This window comes from Capra hircus, chromosome 5 (assembly GCF_001704415.2).
Source record: "Capra hircus breed San Clemente chromosome 5, ASM170441v1, whole genome shotgun sequence".
NCBI lineage: Eukaryota > Metazoa > Chordata > Mammalia > Artiodactyla > Bovidae > Capra > Capra hircus.
The window spans coordinates 79066402-79076918 of NC_030812.1; positions in this window are offsets into that span (position 1 = coordinate 79066402).

Here is a 10517-nt window from a genome sequence, read left to right on the forward strand (position 1 = left end):
TTCTGATTAGTTGATTTCCATTATTTTACCTTCTAGATTAGTTGCACATTTTTCTCTATCACCTACTGTTTTCTTAGTTCTAATATATTTTTCATTTCAGTTATTGTATTCTTCAGCTTTGAAGGTTTCTTTTTTAATATTTTCTAGTCATTTAAAAGAATTCTCACTGTATTTATATATACTTTCCCCAATTTCAGTTAGCATATGTATTACTAATGGTTTGAACTTTCAGCTGGTAAATTTTTTATCTGTTTCGCTAGGTTTCTTAACAGTTTTTTCCTTATTGTTTTATTTGAAACAAGTTCCTCAGTCTTCTCATTCTGTTCAACTTTGTCTTTATTAAATTAGGTTAAGCAGTTACCTATCTTGTCTTTGTCTGGGAGCATCTGTGTGTGGTCTTCAAGTATCTAAGGGCTTTGATAGGAGAGGTGGATCTGAAGTGATCCAGGGTCATGCCTTCCCCTGAGATATGCTGGCAGCCTCCACCATGGTGGAAGGTAGGGTTAGAGATGGAAGAGCTAGGGTCAGAACCAGGTATGACTTAGGGTTTCTCCTGTGCTTAGTAACAGTCAGGGCTGGGATCAAGGCCCAGATCTGTTCCAGCAGATGCCTTGAAGGAATCAGTTTACTCCTGTGTTTGCAATGGCTATCTTTGCTTTGGTAAGGTAGTGGTGGAGGCCTGACAGCTTGGGGCTACATTTCTGTTCTGGTCTCACTTTTTCCCTGTTGAGGGTACACTGGTTAGAGGTTTGGTCAGGCCAAGAGGAACTGGTGGTTCACTAATAACTTTGTTATGTCCTTCTGGCAATGCCAGTCCCTGTCTTTACAGCTAATTTCACTCCTTCTATATGTGGGCAGGGACATGCGTGTTGGCAGTGCCTTCTTCCACCCTTGTCAGAGGCAGGGTCAGGACTGAGCTAAGTGCATTCTTCTAAGTGTGGGCAACAGCAGCCTGTGCCCCAGTAGAGAGCAGCACTAGCTCAGTGGGGGCTGGAGCTAGTGTCTAGTGTGGGCTGGAGCTAGTGTCTAGTGTGGGCTGGGATGCAAACTGGATGTTCCTGGCCAAAGCCCCAAGCAGTTTTCAATCCATGCTGTGACCAGGAGTAAACAGGTGTGTGTATTCACTCTTTAAGAGCAAAACCTTGGTTTCCTCCAGTAAGTCCCACTGGTTTTCAAAGGGAAATAATCTTCCTGGTGTCAGACTCCAGGGCCAGGGTGACCAATATAAGTTTCAAATTTTTCACTCTCCTGGGAAGATCACAGAGCCTGTGAAGTCCCCCTGCTCTTCTGTGTCCCCTTCTAGGGGTGTAGATCCTGACAAGATCACCTCTCCTTCCTTCTTGTCTTTACAGCCTTGGTCGTGTGCTCATGCTCAAGTGTGTCTGACCCTATGGACTGTAGCCCACCAGGCTCCTTTGTCCATGGGATTTTCCAGGCAAGAATACTGGAGTGGGTTGCCATATCTTTCTCCAGGGTATCTTCCTGACTCAGGGATCAAACCTGTGTCTCTTGCTTTGGCAGGTGAATTCTTTACTGCTGAGCCACAAGAGAAGCCCGCCTTGGTTGTACAGGAGCCTTTCTGCTGGTCCAAGTTGTTTTCAGTGAGAATTGCTCCATGTGTAGTTGTATTTTTGGTGTGTTCATCCGAGGAGTTGAGCTCAGTGTCCTCCTAATCCACCAAAATATTTCTTTTGTTTGTCTGAATATTACAATAGCCATTTAAAATAATCAGCATCTTTACATGTCTGATGTTTATGATGTACAGATGAGAGCCTTTTTGATAAAAATTAACCTTTTTAGTTATAATTTACATGCAATAAAATCCTGTGATTTTTAACATGAAATTTGATGAATTTTAACAAATATACACAACAGTGTAATAACAACTACAACTAATTATGATATATAAAATGTTTCTATTGTCCTCCAAATTTTTCTCATGCTTGTTTGTAGTAAATCTTTTCCCCTCATTCCAGGACCTTGGCCATCACTGATCTATTTTCTGTCACTCTAGATTTATCTTTCCACCATTTCATATATAAGTGGAATTATATAATGTGCAGTCTTTTATGTCTGGCTTCTCTCACCTCAGGTGAGTTTTGTCAGTTCAGTTCAGTTCAGTCGCTCAGTCGTGTCCGACTCTTTGCCACCCCATGAATCGCAGCACGCCAGGCCTCCCTGTCCATCACCATCTCCCAGAGTTCACTCAGGCTCACGTTCATCGAGTCAGTGATGCCATCCAGCCATCTCATCCTCTGTCATCCACTTCTCCTCCTGCCCCCAATCCTTCCCAGCATCAGAGTCTTTTCCGATGAGTCAACTCTTTGCATGAGGTGGCCAAAGTACTGGAGTTTAAGCTTTAGCATCATTCCTTCCAAAGAAATCCCAGGGCTGATCTCCTTCAGAATGGACTGGTTGGATCCCCTTGAAATCCAAGGGACTCTCAAGAGTCTTCTCCAACACCACAGTTCAAAAGCATCAATTCTTCAGTGCTCAGCTTTCTTCACAGTCCAACTCTCACATCTATACATGACTACTAGAGAAACCATAGCCTTGACTAGATGGACCTTTGTTGGCAAAGTAATGTCTCTACTTTTGAATACGCTATCTAGGTTGGTCATAACTTTTCTTCCAAGGAGTAAGCGTCTTTTAATTTCATGGCTGCAGTCACCATCTGCAGTGATTTTGGAGCCCCCAAAAATAAAAAGTCTGACACTGTTTCCACTGTTTCCCCATCTATTTCCCAGGAAGTGATGGGACCGGATGCCATGATCTTTGTTTGCTGAATGTTGAGCTTCAAGCCACCTTTTTCACTTTCCTCTTTCACTTTCATCAAGAGGCTTTTTAGTTCCTCTTCACTTTCTGCCATAAGGGTGGTGTCATCTGCATATCTGAGGTTATTGATATTTCTCCCGGCAATCTTGATTCCATCTTGTGTTTCTTCCAGTCCAGCGTTTCTCATGATGTACTCTGCATATAAGTTAAATAAGCAGGGTGACAATATACAGCCTCGACATACTCCTTTTCTTATTTGGAACCAGTCTGTTGTTCCATGTCCAGTTCTAACTGTTGCATCCTGACCTGCATACAGATTTCTCAAGAGGCAGGTTAGGTGGTCTGGTATTCCCATCTCTTTCTTAGGATAAGGCTTTTGAGAATGATCCATGTTGTTGTGCATATATTAGTACATTTCTTTTTATGGTGGGGTTTCATTTTATGAATATACCATACTTTACTTATCCATTTAATAGTTGATTGGCATTTCGACTGTTTACATTTTTTTTTTTCTCCATGTGCCCCTTATATTTTGCGGACATGTCCATTTTTTCCCTCCTGGTAAATACTTAGGTATAAATTTCTGTGTTTTATTGGAGTTTCACGTATACACTATAAAAGCTTCTAGACTATGTTTTACAGTGTCACTATCATTTTGCATTTCCATCAGCAATGTGTGAGTAGTTGCTCCACATTGTTGTCAACACTTGGTGTTGTCAGTCTATTTAGTTTTTGACATTTTAATGATATCTCATTGTGGTTCTAATTTCCCAAAAAATGATGCTGATATTTTTTAAATAGACATTTGTTTGCTACATCTTCATGTCTTTGATGAAGTATCTGTTTAAATATTTGCCTATCAAAAATTGAGTTTTTATCTTTATTATTGTCTTTTTGTTATTGAGTGATGTGTTCTTTATATTTTTGTATACTAGTCCAATTTCAAATGAAAGCATTGCATTATTTTCTCTCAATCTGGGACTGTCTCATCATTTCTGCAATATTTGAAGAGCATGGTTTTTAATTTAAATAAAGTACATTTATCAATTTTTTCTTTTATGTGTGTGTGTATGTGTGTGTGATTTATTTAAGAAATCCATTCCAAGATTGATCTGGCCTATTCCAAGTTCACAAAGATTTTTCCCCTGTGTCTCTTTCTAGCAGTTTTATAGTACTAGCTCTCACATGAGTTGTGAGCATTTGTGCTCAGTTGCTTCAGTCCTGTCTGACTCTTTGCAACCCTATGGACTATAGCCTGCCAGGCTTCTCTGTCCATGGGATTCTCCAGGCAAGAATACTGGAGTGGTTTGCTGTGCCCTCCTCCAGGGGATCTTCCCAGTCCAGGGATCAAACCCTTATCTCCTGCTTTACAGATTGATTTTTTACTGCTGAGCTACTGGGGAAGCCCATGTAAGTTGTGTGATCTAAATCAAATTGCTTTTTGAATTTGGTACAAGGTTAGGTTGAGATTCATTTGGTTATATGGATGTACCAATCCTTTTTAATCTGCTGAAAAGATTATCTTTTTCCTCATTGAATACCTTGATACTTCTGTTGAAAATCCATTTGTTATGTGTGTGTGGTTTCATCTGTGGACTCTGTTGTACTACATGATTTACATCTATATGGCAAGATTTCCTGTTATTTATTGTAGCTTTATAGTAAATATTGAAGTTAGTTAATGTGAATTTTCTAATTTTGTTGGATTATTTCTACCAAAAAGCCCTTGGAAATTTTGTTTGGAATTCTGTTACATATACAGACTAATATAGGAAGAACTGATTTCTTACACTATTAAAACTTTTAATCCATGTATATAGCATATCCTTACATTTTTGAAGCCTTCTTTAATTCCTGTCAGCAATGCCAATCTTCAGTATGCAAGTCTTACACATACAGTTGACTGTTGAACAATGGGGAATTAAGGGATGCTGCACCCTACCCCCACATGGGTAGAAAACCCATGTATAACTTAGCAGTTGGCCCTTCATATCCTCAGTTCTGCCTCCATGGATTCAATCAACCATGGATCACATAGTACTGAAATATTTATTTATAGTCTGTATATAAATGGATCCATGTAGTTCAAATACATGCTCAAGGCTCAACTGTATTTTCTTTAATTTATGTCTATTTTTATAGTGTTTGTGGAGAAGGAAATGGCAGTCCACTCCAGTACTATTGCTTGAAAAATCCCATGGACAGAGGAGCCTGGTAGGCAACAGTCCATGGGGTCACAAAGAGTCTGACACGACTGAGCGACTTCACTTTCACTTAGGTTACATTTGGACTTCCCTGGTAGCTCAGACGGTAAAGCGTCTGTCTACAATGCGGAAGACCTGGGTTCGATCCCTGGGTTGGGAAAATCCCCTGGAGAAGGAAATGGCAATCCACTCCAGGACTATTGCCTGGAAAATCCCATGGAAAGAGGAGCCTGGTAGGCTACAGTCCACGGGTTGCAAAGAGTCGGACACGACTGAGCCACTTCACTTCACATTATAGTGTTTGATAATGTTACAAATAATATTGTTTTTAAATTTCAATTTCCTAATGTTGATTTTTAGATTTATGTATATCAACTTTGTATCCATTGACTTTAGTAAACTCACTTATTACTGCTAGCAGCTTTTTCTCAGATTTCTCAGCATTTTTGTACACGGATGATCGTCATCTGTAAATAAGAATAAGAGATTAAAAGAAATAAGAAGAAGGAAACATAAAACATTATAGAGCAACAAAAATTTTATAAGCCTAATAAACATTACTGAAACACTTTAAAGAAAATTGAAAAAAACTCACATAATTAATTGGAAAAAACATGAATATAAACATTTTAATAAAAAAGATAATAAATATGAAAGATGATAAAGAGATTCAACTTCCAAACTGGCACTATGCAAGAAGAAGCAAAACAAACAAATGGAATAGAAAAAAAAGACTTACATAGCTTACATGCTCCACTTTACTTATTTCTACTTAATTTATGTTTTGGGCTTCTTTGGATGGCTCAGCGGTAAAGAACCCATCTGCAATGCAGGAGATGTGGGTTCCATCCCTGGGTCAGGAAAATACTCTGCAGGAGGAAATGGCAATCCATTCCAATATACTTACCTGAAAAACCCCATGGCCAGAGGAGCATGGTGGGCTACAGTCCAAAGGGTGGCAAATAGTCAGACATGACTGAGTGAGCACAGTTTATATTCTTACATCCTGTGTAAAAGATTTTTTTCAGTAGGAACTCCGTCTACTGTTTAAGCATAGCTTTGGCATTAGATTTACTTAGTGTAAATTATTGGAGAAGGAAATGGCAACCCACTCCAGTGTTCTTGCCTGGAGAATCCCAGGGACAGCGGAGCCTGGTGGGCTGCTGTCTATGGGGTCGCACAGAGTCGGACACGACTGAAGTAACTTAGCAGCAGCAGCAGCAGTGTAAATTATTGCTCAATTTTTCACTAGCTGTGACTTAGGAAAGTCACATTATTTATTTCATCTGGGTCACTCAGTTATCTCATTTATAAAGTGGAGATAATAATAGTACTTATTACGTAGGTCTGCTCTGATGTTTAATTAAGATAGTCCCCATAAAGAGCTTAGTATCATGCCTGGCACAAAGCAAGCAATCAATAAATGCTATCTATTTCTATTACTGGCTATTTCTTGATCTCTTGTGCTTCAGTTAGGAATGTTCCTAAACAGGCAATAAATCCTGACTCAAATGGATTATAACAACAACAACAACAAAAGGTTAGATCTTGAAAAAAGACCAGGGAATGAGTTTAATCAGGACTAAACTATGTGCTCAGGACGTATTTTCTTTCTTTCCCTCTCTCCCTCTTTTTCTCAACTTCCCAAATCGAATTTATTGGTATTGGTTCCATCCTTAAGCAAGAGCTCCCCTTGTGGTTATAACATGGCTATGAGTAACTTTCAGACCTTCATTTTTTTTATTCTAGTGGAAATAAAGCAATAAAAGGCTTTTTTTTTTTTAAAGCAAATTCAAATATCGCACATAAATAATGGCTTCATTATGAGTTGACCAATTTATGTCACAAGTCTGTTCCTGAACCAGTCACTATGGCTGAAATGTTACCCTCATTGGAGGATGAGGATGGAGTCATTTTCTTTCAAAGCACTTTGGTTGCCTGAGGGCTAGTTGCTAGTTGCATGATACTTTTATTTCACACCAGTCAGAATGGCTGCGATCCAAAAATCTGCAAGCAATAAATGCTGGAGAGGGTGTGGAGAAAAGGGAACCCTCCTACACTATTGGTGGGAATGCAAACTAGTACAGCCACTATGGAGAACAGTGTGGAGATTCCTTAAAAAATTGCAAATAGAACTACCTTATGACCCAGCAATCCCACTTCTGGGCATACACACCGAGGAAACCAGAATTGAAAGAGACACATGTACCCCAATGTTCATCACAGCACTGTTTATAATAGCCAGGACATGGAAACAACCTAGATGTCCATCAGCAGATGAATGGATAAGAAAGCTGTGGTACATATACACAATGGAGTATTACTCAGCCATTAAAAAGAATTCATTTGAATCAGTTCTGATGAGATGGGTGAAACTGGAGCCAATTATACAGAGTGAAGTAAGCCAGAAAGAAAAACACCAATACAGTATACTAACACATATATATGGAATTTAGGAAGATGGCAATGACGACCCTGTATGCAAGACAGCAAAAAAGACACAGATGTGTATACCAGACTTTTGGACTCAGAGGGAGAGGGAGAGGGTGGGATGATTTGGGAGAATGGGAATTCTAACATGTATACTGTCATGTAAGAATTGAATCGCCAGTCCATGTCTGACGTAGGGTGCAGCGTGCTTGGGGCTGGTGCATGGGGATGACCCAGAGAGATGTTGCGGGGAGGGAGGTGGGAGGGGGGTTCATGTTTGGGAACGCATGTACGAATTAAAGATTTTAAAATTTAAAAAAAATAAAAAAAAAAGAGAAAAAAAAAAAATAAAAGAAAGGGAAGTAGATGTCAGGAATCAAAAGCAGCAAATATCTGTGACAAATACTATCTCATTCAGGTTGTCTTTTCTTTTTTTTTTTAAATTATTTATTTTTTTATTTTTTAAATTTTAAAATCTTTAATTCTTACATGCGTTCCCAAACATGAACCCCCCCTCCCACCTCCCTCCCCACAACATCCCTCTGGGTCATCCCCATGCACCAGGTTGTCTTTTCTAAATAGTGATCATAGTGTTTCTGTACCATGTGGAGAACTATTCTTCATTTAGTTTATTGGGAAATTCCTCTATTTTCTTGGGGTGGAATATACATTTTGTCTTTTGCTTATCTGTTCCCTCTTCCTTTCTCTCCCTCTGTGTGTCTCTCTTTCCCTCTCTCTTTGGTAAAGTTTTCATGTACCGGCACATGCTGACTTTTTACCTATCTTCAAATGGACGCTAGTCACTTGCTATAATTAATTATTTAATTAATTAAAATAACAAAAATTGCAGTTAGGAGTGGTTGCGGATTCCTGCAACATCTTTTAAGTCACAAGCTCTGTTGCAGTGTGGCTGTAAAGGCTTCCTTTCCCTCTTCCACCGCACTTCACCTCCAGAGGTCTCCCTTGGTTATAACAGTACATTGGGAATTTCCCCCTTCCATCCTTCTGTTTTCTTCTCTCTCACACACCCAGATGCCCTTCTCTTCCCCACATTTACCTTTCCTTCGCTCCTCACTGGTGGCTCAGATGGTAAAGAATCTGCCTGCAGTACAAGAGACTCAGGTTTGATCCCTGGATCGGGAAGATTCCTAGGAGAAGGAAAGAGCAACCCACTCCAGTGCTCTTGCCTGGAGAATTCCATGGACAGAGGAGCCTGGCGGGCTACCCTCCATGGGGTTGCAAACAGTCGGACACGACTGAGTGACTTTCACTTTCACTCCTCACAGCATCCACTTGGTGGGTCAGCTTGATCTGTCCTACTGTACCTCCCTGCATTCTGAGATGTCCTCCTGGGTCTCTCTAAGGCCGTACTTCCTTTCTTATGGACTTCCATTAAAGACAAATTTCAGCTGAGTGAGTCTGACGATCTAGCTGCCTTTCCGTAGTGATTCATGACCCAGGCAGCGTTCCTTCTAGCAATCAGAAAGGAGCTCTGAGGAGCTGTACAAAACGGGAGGTTTCCATAGGCAAGAACAAGGTGTGACAAGCAGGTTATTAGCAAAGGAAAAAATGTTCTAGGCAAAGTCACTTTTCCTTAAATCAGGGAAGGCAGGTGTCTTATTAACCAGTGTTGACTGGGAAATTCCTGGCAGACTGGTTTAAAATTCCACTCTGGAGGAGGCTGAAACTCCAATAAGGTTAGGTATTAAGTCTTAGTTTTGCTGTTGTGGTGTTTAACACAGGTGACTACATTTTGGGCTTGTTTCTTTTTTCATTTTTTTTAAACATTCTTTGTACTCATAGACCTGAATATTCTAATCAAAGGAACTCTTAGGGTGTTGGTGACATGAAACTGGTTATCCTGGTCTAAACACTAGGAAGCAGGACTTGTTTTTCTGAGTTCTCTTCTCTCCTCTTAGTCTAGACACCAAGTGTTTGGCAGATATGCCTCTTAAATGCGGCTTGTGGTTGTATCTTTTTCTGTGTTTCATTGAAGATAGATTACTTCCCCTCTACCTTTTTTGTTTTTGGTGGGCTGTGAAGGAGTGGGAAAGAGTAAAAATGTTGCTACTCTCTCTTCTTTCGCCAAAATTCATTCAGAAAGATTTTAAACTATTCGATATTTTCAATTGAACATCCTTCAGAAATATCAAAATTAGCATGTTAAAAAGTGAAAACATATTCCTTGTACCACAATTATTTCCATTTTAAGTTTTCCCTACCTCAGGAAGAGGCACCATCATACCCAGTTGCTTTGACTCTGGAACTGTGGATATTTTCTAGACATCTCCCTCTCTTTCACCTGAAACATGAAACGGCTGCCCAGTTTTGTATGTTTTATTCCTTTTATACCTCTCAAATCCATCTCCCTTTCTTGGTTCCCATGACCACTATCTGAGTTCTAGATACCATTGATTCTTATCTATTCTACCCCAACAACCTTCAATCTGGTCTCCTTGTCTTTAGACTTATTCTCTTAGGAATATTGAAGCCAGGTGGAATGAGGTGGCTTATCCAATAGCCATTTAAGATGATTTTCAACCGATTCCAATGGCTTGCTCCAAGCATGTATGTAAAGTCAGGATATGTGACTTCAGTCATTCGTTTCCAAGAGGTCTCCAATTGGTAATTACTTTTCTTCCTTAAGACTGACCTTGATGTTGCTTGGACCTTTTTTACTGCTGTGTTATGGTGCTCGAGAACAGGGATGGGTGATGAGGGCGGTACGGAGAATAAGCTTTCTCTTCCAAATCTGTCCTTAACCAGCTCTCAGATGAATCATCACCCAGTCTACGAGTGAGTGAGTGAAGTCGCTCAGTCATGTTCGACTCTTTGCGACCCCATGGACTGTAGTCTACCAGGCTCCTCCATCCATGGGATTTTCCAGGCAAGAATACTAGAGTGGGTTGCCATTTCCTTCTCCAGGAGGTCTTCCTGACCCAGGGATTGAACCCTGGCGTCCCACATCATAGGCAGATGCCTTACCATCTGAGCCACCAGGGAAGTCCAACCAGTCTCTGGTGCTGGGTTAATCTTTGTGTAAAGATAAAGGCTACACTTGTGCTCCTGAGAAGAATAATCTTTTTAACAATGTTTTTAGAAATAAAG